Genomic DNA, 23954 nt, shown 5'->3' with positions numbered 1-23954 from the left:
GGGAGGGGCCATATAGAAAAAACGAAGTTGGTGTCAGTGTAAGTACTCAGGTCCTGTCCCAGCCAATAGAGCTGCCTGGAGAGGCAAGGAGATGTTTAGAGAAAGAGGCTGATTGATGATGGGGGTCCAACTAATGTCACCAAGCTGAGGAAGGAGCCACAAGTGGCCACCCAGGGTAGAAACTCATTCTTTCTTAAGGCAATTCAGGTGAGAGGGCCAAACCTGAAAGAGACTAAAAGACAGGGCCAAACCTGAAAGAGACTAAAAGACAGAAACACACATAGCCATCTGTGAGGCTATTTTTAGAAAAGAATGTTCCGAAGTTCTCAAATCTGTGTCTCTACTCAGACTTCTCTGAACTTAAGCCTTGTATCTTTCATCCTAAATGGCCCACAGGCTTCTTTTTGCTGGAGCTTGTTCAAAGAGGAACACCCCCCACCTCAAACCAATCTCCCTCCAGGGCTCCATACTTAGTTAGGTTCTTGCCCTAGCTTTCCTATTCATACTTTTAATAATAAATAGGAAATGCATAAAGAGCACTTAGTATTTTGCTGGGCACAGAGTGTGATTATCATTATTGGGAGCTGCTCAAGGGAAGGGAGGAAGGATGGAAGGGAGCACAGAAGGGAGGATGGAAGGAAAAGGAGATGAAAGAGGGAGGGAGGGAAGGAGAGACAGGGAAGTGGGGGAGGGAGGAACTGAAGACAGACCCCATCATACATATAGGTGTGTGTCGGCCCATGTCCGTGCTCACAGGCAAAGATCTTCAGGTTGACCGCACATAAGGGCCTGTGATTTAGTCTCTGCAGCTCACTCTATGAAGAGGTACTTCATCTCCTCTAATGGAATCTGGTCTTCCCCTTAGTAAGAAAATACCGGGGGCAAGCAGGTGGCAGGTGGGTTATGGGGTTGAGGAGAGAGCATTGGTAGAACGTTTGAAACTTAGATGAGCCACTTGCAACCTGGGGCATTGGAGTGACTTGTTTAATCTCAATGGGATGAACAGTCATAACTCTGGCTACCTCACTGGAAGGTACAGATGATGAAGTTCTAGAACCTAGGTGAGGTTCGGTGGGCTGAGGTCCAGAGCCGATGACCAAGAAAGAATTCTTGAGACATCTTTGGTGCAAAATGGTGGTTTATTAAAGCACAGGGACAGGACCCGTGGGCAGGAAGAGCTGCTGCCCTGGGTTGGGAGGGATGGCAGGTTATGTACCCTGCGGTTGGGGGAAGGTGAGGGAAGGGAGGTTTCAATGGAGTTTTCATATGCTAAAGAGGGCCTACAAGGTGCCGGGCCTTGCCCTTGGGGCTTGATCAATGTTGTCTTTAGACCAGCCCTTAACATTAAGACAGCTGGGAGACTTTTTGGTGGGGTGTCACAATCCTGCTATCAATCGTCTTTGTTAGTGAGATTTAGGATATTTGTAAGCCAAGGGAGACTCCTGTCTTGCAGGATTGTGATCCCTGCAATCTAACTATTTGCTTATTGTTCATGGCAGTCAGGGCTGCCTGAGGGATGCTACACATAGGACTGAGGGGGAGCGGATGGAGAGGGGGTGCAAGGTGCCAGCTTTTGCTTCGTCTTCAGCCAGCCTCATGCTCCCTTATCACAGATACAGATGTAGTGGATACTGGTCCAGACACCCCTGAAATGACCAGCAGCTCATCCCCTCAGAAGTGTGGACTGCTGATGTGCCTCTGGGGAATTGCCCTTAGCTTTCCCAAGCTCTGCCTCTCAGGGCCAGCCTACTGCAATAGCTTATTGATCCACCTTCAAAATATCTCCAGATCCAACTCCATTGCTCCACCTTCACCATTTCTAGCATAAGCCATTCCTTCATCATCTCTCATCTAGATTCTTGCAATAATTTTATCATGTATCTCTCTCATTCGATACCTTACAGCCTGAGTGATTTCTTTAAAACATACCTTGTCACATCCTCCATTACTTCCCAATACCGTACATAAAAACCAAAGTCCCTGTGATTGGCTACCAAGCCCATGCCATGTTTCAGCACTGGCTCTCCCTTCTCTGGGAACCTCCAAATCTCAAGATAACCACTCTCCCTCTTGTTCACATCACTGCAGCCATGTCCTTCTTGCTTTTGCTCAAATCATGCTGGGCATGCTCCAGACTTAAGGCTTATGATTCTCTCTGCCTAGAATACTCTTACCCAAAACGGCTCATTACGTCACTCCCCTCAAGTCTTTGTGCAAATGACTCGGATCACAGAAGTCTTCTCTGGCTACCCTATCTAAAATTGCAATACCCTGTCCCCTTTAACTGCTTTAGTTCCTCTTTAACATACATTACCAACAACATATCATATATTTACTTATATATTTGTTTGTCATCTGTCTCCTCCCACTAGAATATGAGCTACATGGGGGTAAGAATTTTTGTTTTGTTTTGTTCACAGCTATATCCTGAGCACCTAAAACAGTGTCAGACACATGGTGAGTGCTCAAGAAGTATTTATTGATGCAATGAATAAATTAATGAAAGATTAAGCATTTCCCTAACAAACAATATTTTCTTTGATTCAATGTTCAACAGAATCCTGACCTATATGTATCTGAATACATACCAACAAATGTGAATACAGTAGAAGAAATTGAACACACTGCCATGATATTATATGTCCAAAGACAAACGAAAATATCTGTTGTTAATCAAACAGCAACAATGCATTCTGAGAACTGACTTTATCAGCATCTAACTCCTAGTTCATCTCATTTTGTGAGATAGAGCCAAAGAATGACACATTTAAATTATTGTGACATCTTTTCTTTTTTGTCAAAGAAACCAATGAAGAAAGACTGAAATCTTATGGACAGATGCTACCATATATATTTTTTTATCTCTACCATTTCTGAAAGCACTAGGGTTTCTTGAGCATCCAATCATATCATTGTTTTTCATAATCAACCCTAAGCCTGGGTTTCCTTTCCAAAAGACAATTAATGATGGAAACAAATCCTCTGCTTTCTGCAATTTCCCTGGACTCGCTGTCCCTGTTCCAGGTCTGGCTTCTCAGGATTTAGATTAGACTTTTCACCTAGTTGACAAAAGGCTTTGCTGGATTCATTAGCAGAGGCATCTCCAGCTTTCGCTATTAGCCAACAATTTGTTGTGCTGCATTTGCCAATGATTACTTTGCCCTACCAAATTGTTGGAGTTCACATAGTTGGCAGTGGTTTGAAGGGGATGGATCTCCCAGCAACACCTGACAGGAAAACAAATACACCCAGAAACTCTGAGTGCACAGTGGCACTCAGTCTCTCCTGCTTTGCCAAGGCTCTCTGTCTGCTGGCCAGTCACTCTTTGAAAAGGGACAGTGAGTAGGAGACAAGAAGGAATCATACTCGTAAACTTCTAGGCATTTTAAGAAAAGTGAGTGGACCATCACAAGTCTTGCTGGGGCTTTTGCACAGATTCCTGAGATCATCTCCCTGTGGGCATGCAAGACAGGTTTGATTCAGACACTGTCAATGGAAGGCACTCCCTGATTATCCTCATAAGGTCATCACTCAAAAAGGGGTCGCTAAAAAGGGGATTCAGTGATTTGAATACTAAGAAACCTCACGCTTGAGCATTTGAGGGTATAGAGTTCTAGGAAAAAAACAAAAAATTCTAATGCTAGTACAGAAGAAGGCAAGGCAATGGAAAAGCATATTCAGTTGCCCCTAAAGCAGGTATAACACTGTGGTGTAGTAATTGCGTAGCATTAGGAAGCTCTTCAGAAACTTATTGGAAACTTGCAGAAGCAAGTTTTCATGTTGGAGTCCCTCTCTATAATTTCACAGGGCTCACAAAGAATCTGGTCTTTCTAAACTTGGCAGAACTTCAGTGGGGAGTCAGTCCTGTCTCCTCCAGCTCTGGACACACAGGTTGCTTGGGTGCTATTTATGTGTTGATTAACAAGTATACACTCTGTCGGAGAAGTAGAGAAGCATCGTTTGCAATGATGCTTCAAAGGAGCAGCTGTCTGGAAAGATGAATCAATGCCAGGATAGTTCAAGAGCCAATCCAAATACCAGTAACCGAAGTAAACACTAACAGATGACACGAACACTTGAAAGAGGAGACTGACTCTAGGAGTCCACAGCGCAGTAAAGATAGACATTGTGATATATATTTCTTCTTATTTGTTTCTCATTAAGAAATCATCCAACCAAGAATGATCACCTGAAAGAATTACCTTGGTTTCCATTATATAGACCCATCATATTGTTTTCAAAATTAGGAAGAAGAATGTTCACTCACTTTCCCATTTTCTTAAATTCTTTAGCATGGCATTCAATGCCTTTAGTGATTTTGTAGCATATGCTTCCACATTCCATCCAGTGCCACTCTCCATCATCCATACACACTATCTAGTAAAATCTGAGTGCCTATCATTCCCTAAGCTTGCATAAATATTTGCTTATTCCTTTCCTTTTGTCTGGAATTTGCTTTCCTGCAACCACTCTGGATAAAACCTTAATCATTGTTCAAAGCTCGGCTTAATTGACATCTTTGGGGAAAACCCTCCCAGATGTCTTCCTAAGCAGAATTTATTCCTTAAAGTACAATCCTCTAGCATATTGTAATAGCCCTACCTACAGCATTTGCCATACTATCTAAGCATCCCATTGTTCTTCGGCTTCTCTCTTCTACTCCACTAAGATATTTTTTGGTGGGCTTATTTCTCTCACTCATACCTCTTGCTGCCTCATTAAATGTTTGATGCAAGAATGTGTGAAAGAAAAAAGCTAGTATTTTTCTCTTTGCTCTCCTGTTTTCTTACTCTTTCATTTTACAGAAGAGAAAAACAATACGGTCCAGAGAGATTCAGAGTCCTGACCTAGGTAAAAATATCAAAGCTGAAAATACAGAATTAAATCAAAAGATCCCTGATGGACCCATGAATATGTCTAACATTAGGGCAACTATAGTGTGCTTTTTACCATTGACAAGAATCAAGTATATAGTGGAGAAGAACCACAAGCAGTATAAAGACTGAAGAAAGCAATAATATTTACTAAGATTATGCAAATTCAGTTTTAAATCTCCAGTGAAAACTCCTACACACTTTGAAAAATATATCAGTCTCCAGCAAAAAGGAGTATTCCTCTGGATCTGACCTCTTCTTTCCCCAAACTGCCAGTATACTCAACCAACTAGTCACCACCAAACCCAAGTGCTGGCCATGTGTGAATGGTAATGAAACCATCAGAGGGAAGTCATGGTGTCAGTTTTCAGGAGTGAGAGCATCACCTCAATAGTGGTTTCTGGGACTGGGGGGGTTGAAGACAGAGATTTTGACTCTGCTTTTCTCTATTTCTGCATTATAATCCTTCAAGTCCATGTGAGTGATCAAAACAATCTTTAATAAAGGAAACTTCATCTGAGAAAAAAGGAATACTCTGATGTTAATAATTTATGTAAATTCAATGAGTATAAGAATCTTGAAAGATTCTAATAATACGTTGCTCATGCCACTCCCTGAATTAGCAGAAACAAAGATGAGGCAAAGATTATTACCCATTGGGCTCCAATCCCTCCAGCTTCCAAGGCCCCAGACATTGCAGGGAATGGTAAGCAAGGAATTTTACTTTAGCTTAGGAAGCATCCCCCCTGTGAGTGACTTTCTGGAAGCTACAGAAAGTGAGAAAGTGTAATTTCATCATTATCATTATCACATCAACAAGCCCACTGATGTGTTTATAATGTACAGGAGTATTCCTAAAACATTTGGCCATAATTGCTGGGTCTATTCACAGGGCACTCAAGATTCTCCAAGAGTGCCATGGAACAGGATGCTAATGGCATGTAGCAGTGATAGAATGTCAAAATGATGATAGTGTAAGATATGTGAGATATCAACAAGGTTGATAGCAAAAGAGAATTTGGAACATTGTCTCTGTAGGAAAAGAGAAAGGCTTAGTTTAGCTAAAATGGCATTTTATTCCATAATCATCATCATCATCATCATTCTGTCCCTAAGTAGTCATTATCAGGATTCACAGGGTCAGGGTTTCATCACACACACAGGCATGTTCACACACACACAAATGGATTTAAGCAATCTCAGACTCTGCTCTGCCCGGCTCCTGTTTGGTTTTGAGTAGGTGGGTGTAGAAGTACAACTGACCCTTGAGCAACATGAGTTTGAACTCCATGGGTCCACCTACATATAGTTATTTTTCCAATAAATACAGTACATTACTGTAAATGTATTTTCTCTTCCTTATAATTTTCTTTTTCTTCCTTATAATTTTCTTAATAACATTTTTTCAACTTATTTTATTATAAGGCTACAATATATAACACATATAGCATACAAAATTTGTGTTGTTTATGTTATTGATTAGTAAGGCTTCCAGTCAACAGTAGGCTATTAGTAGTTAAGTTTCAGGGGAGACAAAAGTTATATGTGGATTTGCAATGGCTCAGGAGGTTGATGCCCCTCCACCCACATTGTTCAAGGGTCAACAGTAACTAGAAATATATATATTTAGTCTTGGCCATGAAATTAGGGATACCAACAAGAGTGATAATGGGTACACAAGGGTAAAATAATTTGTACAGGTACACCAGGTAAAGGGAATCTCTTCTTCATCATACATAAAGTCTTAAAAAGCATCAGCTCATTTCCCCTTAAGCTTTGCATGTTCTGGCTCCTATTGTCTTTTCATTTACATCCTTTACTCTAGTGTCTCAGCCATTTCTATGACTTCTGTATATTGATGAGATCTTAAAATCTGAGGTCTAGACTCAATTCTAATTGCCTATTGGGATTGAATATTGGTGTTCTGCAGATACCTCAAATTCAACACATTCAAAATCACAGGACGACAGTGAATCAAAGATTGGTAGTTTTGTTTTTAGTGAAGAGATTATATGATAATGTCCAATGACAACAAATTCAGGATACTGTTTCTCAAACTTCCAGTACCCATGAGCTAACTAGTTCATTGATATACAAAGACCAGTAATTTTTACATTTCTTAAGGGATTCATCACAATTTTAAACAATTAAAAATAAAACATTTTAAAGAAATATTAATGTTTTTAAAGATTTACTTATTTATTTGAAAGAGAGAGAGAGCGAAGGGAGGGGGAAAAGGGAGAGGGAGAGAGAGAAATTCAAGCAGATTGTGTGCTGAGTGTGGAGCCCAATGCTGGGCTCAATGCCAAACTCTGAGATCACAACCTGCGCCAAAACAAAGAGTTAGTCCTTTTAAGTGACTGTGACACTTAGGCACCCCAAAAATGTTTCTTAAATCAAAAAGAGGGATGAAACTCTTTCAAATTTATAATAGGTTATAAAAAGAATTTTTTTGTCTGTTTCACCTGAGGCCACAAGACAATAGCCAGTATGCTTTTATTCTGAAACGAGGTGCTAAACTATTTACAAATATGTTTATTAAGGGTAGGAAGGAGATCAGAGTTTGAAAAGAAAATCATACTGGAAAATACTATTGAAGTGTTGTGACATTTTCCTTCTTATCCACAAAAGGAAATGGAGAGATGTTCTATGTACCTCACTTCAAAGAGAAAGAGAAAGGAGATAACTCATGGAACTTGATATGTGATTAGAGTTAGTGGAATAAAGTAAACTTGTGTCTGATTCACAACACAAAAATTTAAAGGAAAGAAGGCTAAGGGAAGTAGAATGAGGATTGTAATTACACACTTCAATTTCCATCTATGGTGGATCAAGTGTATATGTTTCCAGCAGACAATACTTTAACTTTAAAAAACAAAACAACCCAGGCATGCAAGAAAATCAAATAACCAAGAACCAAGAGGGAGGAAAAAACAGAAGATCCAAATATGCAAGAAGATCAAATGACCAAAAAATAAGAGAAGTTTAAAAAACAAACAAACAAACAAAAAACCACTGTAACTCTTAGGTGACTAGAAATCAGTTATCAGACATGAATTTTAGAATATAAGTGATTATTATTTAAAGAAACAGGTAGCAAGATAGTGAGTTTCACCAGATAACACAATCTATAAGAAAAATCAAATGGGAATTACAGAAATGAAAAATATAAATAACTAAATAAAAATTTTGATAAATGGGTTAAGCAATATATTTAATAGGGTACAAGGAAGAGTTGGTGAACTGGAAGTGGATCAATAGAAAATACCTGCACTGAAATCACAAAGAGAAAGAAGAGAAAAATCTGCCAGAAACATATGAGACCACGTAAAAAACAAAACCAAAAACAAAATCCCACCAACCTGATAAGTATTAGTGTCAGAAGGAAAGGGGAGAAATAATGGGTCAGAAGCAATATGTGAAGACAGGCTAGCTGTGAATTTTGCAAAACTGACAAATGACATAAAAGAGTAGCAACATAAAGATTTTGAGGTTCTACCAATGTCAAGGAGTATGAATACAGAGAACCACACCAGGTACATCATAGGGAAACTGCTGAGACTCAAGTCAGGGAGACAAGGCTCATTACCTTCCAAGAGCAATAATAAGACTGATGGCTGACTTTTTGACAGAAGCTATGCATTGTCCAGAAGGCAATGAAATTACATTTTTAAAGTGCTGAAAGAAAAATCTGCTGAAGTAGAATCCTATAGCTACAGAAAATAGACTTCCAAAATGAAATTAAAAAAAAAAAAGATAAATTCTAAGTGGATTGCAAACCTAAATGAAAATTAAAAAAAAAAAAAAAAAAAGAGGAAGAAGGGAGGGAGGGAGCGAGAGAGGGAGGAGAAAAGGCAAGGATACAGACAGGTAGAAAGGAAATTAACTTCTAAAAATGAGTTTAAGAGAATACCTTCATGACATTCAGGGTGGGAATATTTTCTTATACAGGACAGAGGTTACTAACTATAAAAGAAAAGACTGAAAAATTAGGTTCATAAAATTAGACTTCATAAAACTGGGAAATTTGCTCATCAAAAACATCAGTAAGAGATGTGAAAAGAGAAACCCCAGACAAGAAGACATTCGTAATCCATACGTGTGACTCTGGATTCATTTCTACAACCCATAAAGAACTCCTACAAAACACTGAGAAAAAGCCCCAAAGACCAGTTTTTAAGTAGTAGTCAGAAGACTTATTTAGGTATTTAGAAAAGATTATATCCAAATGATTAGTAGGTTTGAAAAGGTACTCAGTATCACTAGCTATCAAGGAAATTGCAATTGGAAATAATAATAAGATATAAGCACTAGAATGGCAAAAAATGAAAAAGGTAGAAAAACATCAGATGTTATAAGGATAAGGAACAACTGGAATCCTCAGTGCATTTAAATGAATTCAATGAATTTGAAAACTGGCGGGATCTCCTAAAGCTCAACACATAAACATTCCATCACCCAGAAATTCCACTTCTAGATATAAACTCAACAGAAATCCATACCAGCCGACATGTAAGGAATGATTATAGTAGCACAACTTGTAATGGCTAAAAAATAGAAAAGTCCAAACGTCCCACACCTCATCTCCTCTGCTCTAGCAGACAGGTATTTCTGCATCTGTCCCCACCCCTCTCCATCCGCATGAGACATTGATTGCCAGCCAGAGGGAGATGCCACACTGCACAAAGAGATCAAGGATGGATTCTTCAGAAGAGATCTAAGCTGTCTAAATGAAGGGTCAAGGGACGCCTGGGTGGCTCAGTGGGTTAAGCCGCTGCCTTCGGCTCAGGTCATGATCTCAGGGTCCTGGGATCGAGTCCCGCATCGGGCTCTCTGCTCAGCAGGGAGCCTGCTTCCCTCTCCTCTCTGCCTGCCTCTCTGCCTGCGTCTCTGTCTACTGTGATCTCTCTCTGTCAAATAAATAAATAAAATCTTTAAAAAAAAAAAATGAAGGGTCAAAATTAAAAGCCTCTTGAAACACCCATATTCTCACTGACCACCTAACAGACTCTATGGTAATGTAGCTGTGGGAACCTTCTGGTTAGGTTGAAAAGAAGGGGCTCTACATCTTTAAAGAACTGATGTGTATCTATGAAGAGGTTATCTGGGAAGTGTGGCTTTCCAGTGATAATTACACAGTAGATAGAATATGTTTACCAAACATTTCTGTAACAAGCATACAAATTGTAGGAGAAGCACTGTCCATTACTCAGTTTATTAATAGACAGGAGTTAATGAATATAGGAAAAAAATTCACATTGTAATATGTAAAGAAGCAGAATTTTTCTCTTTTTATTCTATATAGCCTTTTTGGATATAAGGTTTAATGCATAGACCCATTATTAAGCATTGACATGATGTTCTTACTGTTCTGTTTTTAAAATACAACTGAGTAACATATCTCAAATACAAGCTTCTCTCCCCACTTGACTTTTGCTCAGCACTTATTGGATGCAGATCCTACAGAGAGAGTGGCATCCATACCTCCACCCTTCATAGTTACACAAGTCTTCTCTGAAGCATAGAAAAGGTCCCTAAATCACAGGGAGCTCGAAAGCTCACAGTGACCGAACTTGGAATTCAGACCAAATCTTCATATATCCCTTGCAATTCTCAAAAGCCTTTTCCAAAGTGCACATGGATGATGACCCAGAAGGTCATTCCTGATTCTCCCCAAGCAGGAGACATTGCAAGTTGTCTTCCATCTGCCCCACCAGGGGAAGGACTTTTGCACATACAGCCTGAGGGTAACATTCCAACAGAGGCTTGAAGCAGAGGCCAAGGCCAGGTAGATCAAGAACTTGGTGAAATCTCAATGAAACCTCCTTCAAACCTCATGCCACTCTTTCTAATTATGGAAGCTTGCACAAGGAAATGCCTAAGTTTCAGGAGTTCTCACCTGTCTAAAGGGGACAAAAAAAAAATCTGGCTTTGAGAGATTGCTGTGGGAATTAAATGAGAAAATATTTAGCTTCATAGGGCCTGGTACAGAGTAAGCACTGAATATCTATTAGGCTTATTATATTTATTGGTTTTATTGTTGTTGCTATCATAGTAATAATTAATATCATTTTATGATCTCAGACACCTAAACATAATTTCTATACTAGGGCACAGCAGTTTAGATAGAAATAGGTTTCCTGTATTCTACAGCTTTTTGGATTCATTTATTAAGTCACTGTGAATTTGTTTTGTTTCTCTTATTACAATGTTCATTGGATCAGAAATACATATTGAATGAATAAAAATAATGGTAATTAACATATACCAAGTGAGCCAGGAATACATCTGAGAGCTTTACATGCCTTACCTCACAACCTCCTCACAATATGGGTACACTTGCTATCCCTACATGATAAATTCACTGAAAGAATTCCACCGTATTTCTTCTGTCTACCGTCTGGTCCAAAGTTTGTTGTTTGCCACCAGGAAGGGAAATCCCTTTATATTGCTCTGCTGATGGGGTACACAAGATATATAGATGACCTGCAGGACAGGGTGCCCAGCAATGACTCTAGAGGCCAGTGAAGGAGTCCCACAGGACATGGACCAGGCCTTAAAGTATGATTAAAGAGTGACCAAGTAGAGTCAAATCAGAAAAAGCCAGGGAAACATAAGTCCTGTAAAGACTAGAAATATTGCAGAGGCTAGAGCTGAGGGAATGACAAAGGGGGAAAGGCAGTCTGGGAGATGAAAGGGCAGCCAGGGTCAACTATGAAAGACCAACATACCCAGTGAGAGTGTTGGCAATTGACATTGTAGGGATTATGGCAATGAGGAACACGGAAAGGACTTAAGCTGCGGCATTAAGTGCTCTCTTCCCAAACCCTTCCTTAGACCTGCCACCACAGGCACTGTGAAGGTTTATAATACTAGACACCAAAATAAACTGAATACAGAACACAGGGAATACAGATTATATGAAAAATGAGAAGGTCTTGCAGGAAGTCCATGATAGTGGAGCTGGAAAAATGAGACTAATATGGAGAGAAGATGTAGAATGGGCAAGGTTTAGTGGCTAATGGGATGTGGCTGGTGAATAGGAGGGGAGAGAGCAGCAAGATTTCCAGGCTGAGGGGCTCCTGGGTGGCTCAGTCAGTTAAGCATCTGTCTTCTGCTCACATGGTGATCCTAGGTCCTGGGATCAAACCCTGCATCAGGCTCTCAGCTGAGTGCGGAGTCTGCTTCTCCCTCTCTCTGTGCCCCTCCCCTTCTCCTGTGCTCTCTCTCAAATAAATAAAGTCTTAAAAAAAAAAAAAAAAAAGATTTTCAGTCTCAATGACCAATGGATGATGATGACAATAAACAAAATGAGAACACAGGACAAGGAAATACGATTTTTCTTTTCTTTTTGGTTAGTGAGGAAGATAATGGTTTCATTATTGGGCATGTTGAGAGGGAGAGAAGAATTATAAGAATTTGCAAAATTCTTAATTACCAAGTTGGCAAATATTTAAAGATTAAAAAAAAATGTGGAGGGGTTCTCTGTGAGACTACAGAAGAGTCTCCTAGTGGTTGGAACTTTGCGTTGGGTTGGACATCTTGGGTTTATGTCCCGCTGCTGTCACTACAAGCCACACAGGGTTGTGTAGAATTGTGGGTAAAATGTTAAATACCTAGACATGTTGACTATAGACTCCTACTTCTGGGAATTTAACTAAGGCAAATAATCAGGAAGGCTCAGGATATGTGGGCATTCAATATAGCATTGTTTATAGCAGCAAAAAATGGAATTAAATATACAAAAATAAGAGAGAAGTCATGGCAAAACTATATGGTAGAACACTACGAAGCCAGTAAAATGATGCTTGGTTCTGTCTGTTTACTGGAAAGATGCCCACCATTCTGAGGAAAAGGTGGGTGTTCATCTGTGTGACCAGAGTGATACCATCTCTTTCCTCCTCCCCTCAGCCACTCTCTACAGAGACCACCTCTCTGACAAGACTTCTCTGAGCCTACCTCCCACGTCACTATCATTTCACTCAGTTTATATCCTTATTATTCCCCAAGCTTCTTAAGTATCTCTATACCTACCATCAAAGAGCAATCTTGTGGGCATCATCATGGTGATATTTAAATGAGTTAATTTGTATTAAATGAGATAGCACTTAAATACATAAATATACCTGGTGTAAAATTAGTACTCAATAATTTCCAACTGTAATTAATGCTTATTCTCCCTTGCTAATAACTCTGTGTTGATTATTTGTTTTTCTCTTCCTGATGTCACTTTGAGATCTTCCAGAAGTCCCCTGTAAATGCTAGATAACACTTATGGTTGAAAATAATGAAATATATACCAACATTTGAGAAAACCAGATGGTTTATTACTGTGACAAGGAAATGGGCTTTTAAAAATCCCTTTCTGGGATGCCTGGGTGGCTCAGTGGGTTAAGCCTCTGCCATTGGCTCAGGTCATGGTCCTGGGATCGATCCCTGCATCAGGCTCTCTGCTCAGCAGGGGGCCTGCTTTCCCCTCCCTGTCTGCCTGCCTCTCCGCCTACTTGTGATCTCTGTCAAATAAATAAATAAAACCTTTAAAAAAATAAAAATTAAAAAACTAAAATCCCTTCCTATGATGAACATATTATTTATCATACATATGCATATATACATATAATGAATATATTAGTAGTTCCTTAAAAATAAGATGAGTAACAGGGTTTTCCTGTATTTAAATATTTAGAAGTTTATCAATCCTTAAAAGAGGAATTGAATAACACTAACTAGTGTTTTGAAATTAATATGTAACATATTATCTTTTGGTAAAGAAAAGAACTCGATCAGACATTCTGAAAGTTTGAAAAATACATGCCCATCCCCAAACTTAACTTACCATTCTTATGGGTCATGGGTGCTTTACTAGCGAATGTAACATGGTTTCTGAAGCAAATGCACATGGAACCACACACAGCCTGTAATCTGCTATTTAATGCAAGTCTAAATACATGATCTTTAAAATCTACCCCCAAAACTAAAGATGAATACACACACACACACACACACACACAACTTATAAATACACTCATGCCCTCCCACACACATACAATTCATGCAAAAAAAAAAAAAAATAGACCAAATATCCAGTGTCCACCCCAAACATTTTTCTTTTCTTTTTAATTAGAGAGAGAGAGACAGAAAGAGAGAATGCCCATCAGAGGCTTAACCGGCTGTGCCACCCAGGCACCCCATCCCATACTTGTAACACATAATGAAGTAGCCCAAGAGTCCCCAGGCTGGCTTAGCCTCATGGCAACAGCTAGCTTCTCAGAGGACAAGAAAATGAAATAGCATTTGAATGCCATATTTGGGAATCTGAATTTTTCAAACCAATTACTGGAAGTAGAATCTTTTCATACATTCCTCCTCTCTCCCTCCTTCCCAGTAGCCTTAGAGCCACTTATCTTGACTTCCGTTTGAAATATTACATTGTTAACGAAGTGATGGGGATCGGAGCTGGGGAGCAGGTGTGGCTGTGTGGGCTGCTGAGCTGGCAAGAATAAAATCTTACCATGATAATCTTAATAAGAAAAAATCTCTTGCACATTGGGGAAAATTAGCTCTTCTATCTTAATTGTGCTTTATTTACATGACCCCAATTTGCTTATTTCACAGTATTTTTAAAAACATTCACTAAAAATTTCAAATCCTATATTTTCATACAGAAGAGGTCTTGTCATTTCAACATAAAAAGATAAAATTAAGTAGGTTTCTGAAAGATGCTGGACCAGGACACAAAGCAAACAGTGCTAAGTAGCCAAATAATGAGAAGTAAAACAATCATAAAGCACATGCACGCACACACACACACACACACACACACACACACTCACTGATGTTAGTTAATAAAGTGGGAAATGTTACTACTTGACATAATGCAAAAAAAAGAAGAGGATTTGCTCTGTGATACTCATGACTCCTTCACAGATTGATTTTTCATTGCTTCTTCCTTTTATGAGGTCTTAGTTATATAAAGACCAGTATTATTCAAATTAATGATTTTGAATAACACACATTCCTTTTCCTGTATTTTTCCTCTCTCATCTCCTTTGTGACTCTCATAGTTTTGTGTATCGCCTCTATTGTAATGAGATGAATACCTAATTGTTCTCCCATAAGAGAAATGACATGTTAATGAGAGTATGCTAAATATAAAAGTACGCGTGTACAAGTGTTCTTTCTGTGGAATTTGGGGAGTCAGAAGGGCAGTCCCTGTAAAGTGCCGAGGAGAAATTCTGATTCTGGTTTCAGGAGAGAGACACTTGTGTTTTCATTCCCATGAAATCTATCAGAAGCCATTTTTGCATGGCCAGAGCAAGGCCGCTTGATAAGGCTGCAGTTGAAAATGCACTTCTTTGGCAAAATTTCTGATACCATAGGACAATGGAGCAGTCTTCACACTTCACGGCATGATATTTAGGGAGGAATTGGCAGTCACGTGTGTACCTAAGAAAGTCCATCCTAATTTGAGGACAGGTTTTGTTAATAAACCAGGACATAAAGGTTTATCTTCCCCTTCCAAAATAAAAAAATAACTGCAATGTCAATAAAATGCTTTTGGTTAAGCTCTGCTTGCATGAAAGTATTGCCCACAGCACCATATCTTTTATGCTGGTGGATAGCTATGCTTCAACTCCTCAAGATCTTAAGCAACATACATTTAACAGCATGACACGTTAAAGGGAGAACAAATTTCTTTTCTTCACACCAGATGGGAATAAGGAACGTGAGTGTTGTGCACAATGAAACACTATCTATAAATCTAGCATTTTATCATCCCATTTCAGACTATAAAATTAGAAGATTCATCAGTTACACCTCCACTCATGAAATATACCTGCTGAGGTATGGGGTCCCCCTGGGAAGACTGATATGGAGAACACATTCAGAGGGGTGAAGTCATACATCAGTGAGCGTGATGGGTTAGCCGGAGCTGTGACCCTGGTAGCCAGATGCATTTGCGTTATGCTGCAGGATGTCAGGAGCGTGCCAGGAAATGGAATTATTAGGAATCCGCTTATTACCGACTCTATACCTCACGGGCCTTCTGGAGATCTGATTTCATATTTTCTCTACATACAAAGACATCCACAAACAATAATATTAAGATAACATACAAAAAATATTTTGATAACATTCAAAACTAAAAAAATATTTTCCTCTTGTTAGGATCCCATTATATTAAGAAGAAGCTGTTTTTCACCTATTTCTTCTCCCTCTCCCTCCCTTCTCTTTCCCAGATTTGCTTTTTTTAAACAATTTTTTTTTAAGATTTTATTTATTTATTTGACAGAGAGAAATCACAAGTAGACGGAGAGGCAGGCAGAGAGAGAGAGAGGGAAGCAGGCTCCCTGCTGAGCAGAGAGCCCGATGCGGGACTCAATCCCAGGACCCTGAGATCATGACCTGAGCCGAAGGCAGCGGCTTAACCCACTGAGCCACCCAGGCGCCCCTCCCAGTTTCCAGTTCTAATCCACATCCAGAATCTTTGTCCTCATGTTGGTAACAGTGACAGGTGGAATTTGTATGGTGTGAAAAACGTTTAGAGCACTTCCCCCTTCGTTATCTCATGCCTGTGGCCACCTGGAGAGATTGGGGCATAAATGGCTTAATGATGACCAACAGCTGGGAGGAAAACGTAGCTATTCCCAATACTTTGCCAGTGTTGGTTTTTTTCCCCTCTCTTGAGGCACACTTAATGTGCAGGTGATATTAATAAAATGGGTAAAATAACATGTCAGAGATTCTTTGCTTTTTGAATTCTTTTTTCTTTTTCTTCTTGACAGAATATCTGTAGAACCCAAGGAAAACATCTCTGGCCACTTTCCTCACTGAGTCATATTAGATGGGCTTCTTGGCTACTTCATGCCTAGAAAGTTTACCCCGATTTAACTGATTTGAGAAATTAACCATACATAATAAACCACTCCAAAATGTAGTAGTTTAAAAAAACCATAAGCACATGTTGCTTTGGTAGCTCACTGGCTTAGGAATTTGGGAGCAACTTAGCTCAGCGGTTGGACTTGAAGAAGTCATTCATGAAATCCCAGTGCGATATCCGCCATATCTGCAATTATCAGAAGACAAGAGTATCAGCTTCCAAGATGGCCCACTCACATGACCAGCAATTGGTCTGGCTGCTGGTAGGAGGCCTCTGGTTCTGTCCACATGAACTTCTCCCAGGGCTGTTTGAGTGTCTTCAGAAGTAGAGCAAGTAACCCACAAGAGCATTTATGACCCAACTTCCAAAGCTACACCATCATCTCCACTGGGTTCTATTTATTACACAGGCCAGCCTAGATTCAATCTGTGGAAACACCTCATGTGGGAGGTCTTAGAGGCTGGTATGATTACCATGGATTTCCCTGTATGAGCCACTGAACATTCCATTGCTCCCAAGAACCCAGAATGTCTTGAGGAGTGCACATGCTGACAGAGGGGTCATGCCATTTTGCTGTCCAAGTGGTATTTTCATTCAACATCACCCTCATTCTTACTTTCCCTGGGGGGAACTATCCTTCCAACCCCTGGTTACCATGGGTTTTACCATGTAAAACCATCCTGGATTTACATGTCCCTGACTCCCTAATCATGGTTTGTTGGTTCGGGAGTAGGTAACTGATCCAAGAGGTAGGGGGACATTGAAAATACCATCCCCATGGCTACCACTGATTTGTCCAAGTGGGACATCTGACTCAAACTAGATCCATACAGTCCCTCCCTAGGATTTTGAACTCAAGATCAAAATAAATGTGAAGGATGTCTCTCTTCTTCTAATGGTTGAAGTATAAAATACAAAACTGCTTCACATGAAGGAGCTGGTGAGAAAGACCAGAAGAGAGCAAAGCAGAGATCAGTGAAGAAGACAGAAAGCTGGGCTCCTACCAATCTAAATTTTGTCTGGTCTTAGTGGGGAGAAAATGTACTTGACTTTGTCTAATCTGCTCATTGTCTCCTTTATCTTCAAGCCTCTCTTCTAGTGGTACTGGGTTGAATAAAGGAAAGAGCTCACATGGCCTTGTGGCTCTGGAACACAGAGGTTCTTAGAGCTCTCTGACTCCTCTGACCACTCGTTGGTGGCCTCTTACCCATCTGATCACTGCTTACCCTGACAACATTCACAGCTGTGGGTCCTGGATTGTGAAACTCATGATTTCATCTCTCTGCCGGCACTCCTAGCAATGACTCCCCTTTGCTGGCCAATGACAAGGCCTGCCTCTAGCTCTTATTGGCTGTGGAAAATACAGTGCCTCTGCAGCATCTCCCTGAGACCTCAGGATCATGGGATCTTTCCACAGCCCTTGGAGCCTCCTGGGATATCAAACAGAAAACCTTTGTCCTCAGCACTTTCTTCCCCTCACCTAACAGGCCTAAGCCCTGCCTATCTCACCTCTCCTTTCCAGTGTGGACCCGAGTCAGGAGGGGATGGTTTCTCTCTCTTCTACTTGAGGCTTCCCTTACATAAAATTCTAAGATCTCTCTCAAGCCTGAACTTCAAGCTTGTTATGCCACCACAATAGTGACAAATCACCTTTCTCTAATCCTGGGAAAATAAAGGAAGGCTTTAAGGGGAACAAGGACTTGAGAGGAACATTTAAAATAAGCTTACAGTTTTGGGACGCCTGGGTGGCTCAGTTGGTTAAGCGGCTGCCTTCGGCTCAGGTCATGATCCCAGCGTCCTGGGATCGAGTCCCACATCGGGCTCCTTGCTTGGCAGGGAGCCTACTTCTCCCTCTGCCTCTGCCTGCCACTCTGTCTGCCTGTGCTTGCTCTCGCTTCTCTATGACAAATAAATAAAATAAAATCTTTAAAAAAAAAAATAAGCTTACAGTTTTAAGGGTACCTGGGTGTATCAGTTGGTGAGGCGTCCGACAATTGGTTTCATCCTGGGTAGTGATCCCATGGGTTATGAGATTCAGCCACCTCAGGGTCCACACTCAGCAGGGAGTCTGCTTGAAGAGTCTGCTCCTCCCCCAACTCATGCTTGCTTACTCTCTCTCTAAGATAAATACAGAAATCTGTAAAAAATAAGTAAGTTTACTTTTAAAAAAAATAACTTCTTTAAGCAATTTGAGTTTTCTAACTAAACCCAGATTCCTAACTAATGCCATCAGGTGGGCAAAACAGCCTAGTGACATTCATTCAGTCACTCAGTCAATTAGTCAACAATCTAGGAACTTTGAGTATGACCTATCACCCACCATTAAGTTACTCATGATCTAGAAAAAGAAACAGATATTTTTAAAAAAAGGAAAAGAAAAATACAATTAATTCATTATGATCCCTAAGAGAAGGGTGATCAAAAGCCACCCACAGACAGGCAGGTGGTTAATTCTGTCAGAGAGGAGTGACATTGCCTTCCCAGTATTGAGAGACAATGGATCAGCTCTGTAACCTGTAGAGCTATTCCTTCCCTAGGTTGCTGATACAATGTATTAAATTTAAATATTTGCTTCATAAGCCAGAATCCTAAGTGGGACAGAGATCATAAAAGATTTTATCATGCCTTATGTTTGGACTATGCAGGCATACAAACACACAGTACAGTTCTGCCCATGATCCAAGCTTTTGTTTAGTTTAATATAAAATGCAAGCAAAATAATAGGATGTGGTAGCAAGGACTCAGAGATACAGGCACACCCACACACTGCTCTGGGATGCTGGTATGATTCTTCTTCTAGAAGTTCCCGTCGCCTCTGGGCTTCCCCTTGTGTGACTTGCAGCACTGCTGGCTACATCTGTAATGGCCGTCACTATAAGAATATGATTCATGTCGGGGCGCCTGGTGGCTCAGTGGATTGGGCTGCTGCCTTCGGCTCGGGTCATGATCTCGGGGTCCTGGGATCGAGTCCCGCATCGGGCTCTCTGCTCGGCAGGGAGCCTGCTTCCCTCTATCTCCCTCTCTGCCTGCCTCTCCGTCTGCTTGTGATCTCTCTCTGTCAAATAAATAAATAAAATCTTAAAAAAAAAAAAAGAATATGATTCATGTCATCTTATTCACTGCTTACGTGTCCATTTCATAGCATGATCTTGGCCATAGACTGAATGCGCAGTTAGTAAATGTGTGTTGAATGAAGGATGAATGGACACAACTTTTTACAATGGCAATTTGGTTACATGTGTCAGAAGTTCTTAAAGTCCTTAGAGATTTAACCCAAGGAATTCGTAATGGATATATGCATGCAATTGTTACAGAAATGTTCAGGGCAGTGTGGTTTATGCTAGGAGAAAGTTAGAAAGAGTTGAAATGTACAAAACTGAGTTCTGTTTGAAAAAATTTTGGCATTGTCTCAGAAAGGGCTACTATGCAACCATTAAAGATGACAATATTTATAATAAAATCACATTTTGGTAAATCTGTGTTTACTGTGTGTGTGTATAAGTGTACATGCCAAAAAGATCAGAAGAATGGGCAATCGTATGTTAATTGTGGTTATCTTTAGATGGAAAATTTTCAGTCTACTCTTGTCATTTTATTTTTGTTTATCCTTATTTCCTCAATGTTCTAATAAAATGACATGTATTTCTGTTGTCATAAGAGTAAAGCAACAATACCAAAAAATGGGTTGACGATCTCATAGCATGACCCCCAGGAGGCCAGCTAAACGAATTCATCATCAGTATCCCCATTTTCAATAAGGGCCTCCCCCAGTCTCCTTGAGAAAGTTATATCCATGTGCTTGTCCAAGGTACTTACAACATGATTTACACTTGTCTACTCTCCAATCCTCCTGCTCTCCAGCAGATGGGTTGGGCAGCAGTATATTAGGTTAGGTACAAACTAGTCTTCAGTGAAGCATTCGTTTATTGATGCCAATACTGATCTGGGCTAAGACAACCCTAAGACCCTTTGTGCATGCAACCACCAAAATTCAAAGAGGCTTCCCTGCTGAGAGGAATCCCAAAGAAATATAAACCAGCACTAGGACGTTAGACCTCTTAGCTCTTCCCACTGGTGTGTCACTGCTCAGCAGGTGTGTTGATTTGGGACAGGGCTCATTCTTCCTAAGCCATTTCAAGGTGGGTCGACAGCCTTAGATCCTAGGGACTCCCAGAAGATCTGTATCCAGGCATTTGGTACATGGACTAAGAGAACAGAGGGTCTTCTAATGACAAAAACATGAATTACCAGACTGTTCTTCCTGATTGCATGGGGGGAGATATGGGACAAAGGAAGAGAAGTTGATAACAGCATTTCCTCAGCAGAAGGGGTAATTGCCTCAGGTACAGCCACTGATAAGGGAAGCACCACGTCTAGTCCCTTGGAGCCCAGTTTGAACGTCTCCTGCACCTGCGCCACGGCCACTGCTACTCTCCCCAGCCTCGTTTCTCTGCATATTCCACCTCACCCTGTCCTCACTGAGTTCTTACTTGGGCACTCATTTTTTGGAACTGTGCCTTCTTCTCTGAAAACAGTTTTAACTCATCTTTTTCTAAAGGATTCATTTTTAGAAAATGAAATTAGGGATTAAATTCCTAATGAAATGATTACTTCTGTAAGTGACAGAAATGAAATGCCCTGACAAACCTTGCAAGATAATTGTTCCTTCGGTAATGTTTACCATCATTACCTAGCCTGAATTTCAGACTTTTCAGCTTTCACCCCCAAAACAGAGCAACACAATTAATCTGATTAAAAAGGAACCATTTATAGTTACAAATTGCCTTTCATCTTGGTTTGATCAAAGCACTCCACTGATGATAACTTGTTATAATTTACTATAATTTTTATATTGCTCGTTACTATCAAACCAAGAGCTTTAATCCTTATAGTTATGTGGGGGTTGTTTTTTTTTAAACTGAATTACAAATTGAGGTGTCACACAAAAGTTACTTAAGAATTTTTTTCTTTTTCCACTCAGCTTCCAAGTAGTTAATCCAATTTTCCAGGGTTCTAATTACAATTCTCTTGCTGGGGCCCGAGCTCATGAAAACTTGTACAAAGATAATATACCGTGGTTTAGGAAGTGAGGGGAGCAGGAAAGAAGAGGAGGTTACTAAATTAAAATTTGTATGAATGCCTTAGATATGAGTTCTGAGTCTTTTTAATAGAAATGACTGAGTCCCCTGCACAGACCCTAAGAAGATGCCTTCTCAAACTAAAAGACAAAAACACAAAAATTTTCTCCCAACTTTACTTTACATGCTCTTTTATCCTTGCAAACTCATCTGATGCATGCTTGCTGGGCTGCTGTCTCGTGCAAATTATGCCGTATCAACTGCATAAGAAAGGGCTCATGACTTTCTGTGTATTCAGTCTACCCCATAATGCTCTCAGGGCAATGACCAGTTCTCTAGGAGCTTGACTAAATAAACATTTAGTCAAAATGTTTGAAAAGTATAGACCAGAAAAATTACTTCTATCCAATGCAAATAAAAATAAGCATCTAGATGCATTTTTTTCTGCATCTTATGAAGCCCAAGGTGATTCCTTTTTTCTAAATAAAACCACATTTTCTTATTTTTTAGCAGATTTTATTTATTTATTTGACAGACAGAGATCCCAAGTAGGCAGAGAGGCAGGCAGAGGGGGGCAGGGAAGCAGGCTCCCCACTGAGCCCCAAAGCAGGGCTTGATCCCAGGACCCTGGATTCATTACCTGAGCTGAAGGCAGAGGCTTTAACCCACTGAGCCACCCAGGTGCCCCTAAAACCACATTTTCATCCCATGACTCAGATTTTTTCTTAGAAATTGACTGCCAAATCGGCTACATTTGGGGATTCGGACTGGTAAGAAGGGAACCGAATTATCTTTCTAGAGTGGAAGATAGCTGTTGGTATGGGCACAGAACAAAGGTCCTTTTTCCTTCCTTCCGGGTTTCCTGACACAGCCTAGAACATGACCAGATCTAGAAAATGCCTCAGTTTCCACCACATCTTGTTATTAAATGAGCCCAGGGTGAGAAATTCCCTTTTGACACATTGATTATTGGAATCATAGCAAAATCTCCATGGCTTTTTGGGTACTTTTTGCATCTGCTCAATTCCCCAAGTCTCAAATTCCCTCAGATTCAATGTGTTGAAGGACAGTAGCTATTAATATTATTTGAGTAATAATTTTATATTTACATAGTGACTTAAAGTTTTAAAATATTTGCAAAGACATTGTATCAGTTTGTTAGGGTTACCATAATAAAGCTTAACAGACTGGGTGGCTTAAACGAAGGAAACTGATTTTCTCACAATTCTGTGTGCTAGACATCTAAGAACAAGGGGCTAGCATAGCTGGTTTCTCCTAAGGTTTCTCTCCTTGGCTTGTAGATGGTTATCTTGCCACGTGTCTTCACAAGGTCTTCCCTTTATGTGTATCTCTGTTCTAATTTTCTCCCCTTTTAAGGACAATAGTCATATTAGATAACAGACACCCATAGGACTTCATGTCACCTTGACAACCTTTTTTTTTTTTTTTTTAAGATTTATTTATTTTAGAGAGAGAGAAAGAGCACGCACCTGCCCAAGCTGGGGTCAGGGAGAGGGGCAGAGGGAGAGAGATAATCCCCAAGTAGACTCCCCACTGAGCACGGAACCCCATAAGGGGCTCCATCTCACAACCCTGGGATCACAACCTGAACTGAAACTGAGTCAGACCTTAACCGACTGAGCCACCCAGGCACCCCTTAACTTGATTACCTTTTAAAAGACACTATCTTCATATACAGTCACATTTTGAAGTGCTGGGGACTAGGACTTCAACATGTGAATTAGGGGAGGAGGAGATACAACTCAGTCCATAACAGGCATGATTTCATTTCATAGCCTTCATTAGGCTAAGAACTTAAAATTTAAAAAACAAAACCATGTTACCAAGCCCATCCAAACATTAGGTAGTATAGCTAAAATTGGGCCCCTGGGGCTCAGATTCCAAAATACCGTGCTCTATCTACTACAATCTTCTGCCACTCAAACCAGTAGCTTATGTTTAACTGTCCGACATTCAAATACAATACCGGTATCTCACAGAATCTTCTCAGGACCGAGAATTATACATCACCCAAGGAACCATTTGGCCATCCTTTATACATCTCTACTTTGAAAGGCCTGAGGGGTAGGAGAGAAGGTTCTAAAATTCTCCAGCAGCCTA

Source organism: Mustela erminea, chromosome 15, assembly GCF_009829155.1.
Source record: "Mustela erminea isolate mMusErm1 chromosome 15, mMusErm1.Pri, whole genome shotgun sequence".
Taxonomy (NCBI): domain Eukaryota; kingdom Metazoa; phylum Chordata; class Mammalia; order Carnivora; family Mustelidae; genus Mustela; species Mustela erminea.
The sequence above is the reverse complement of the archived record's forward strand: the minus strand, read 5'-3'. Positions refer to the sequence as shown.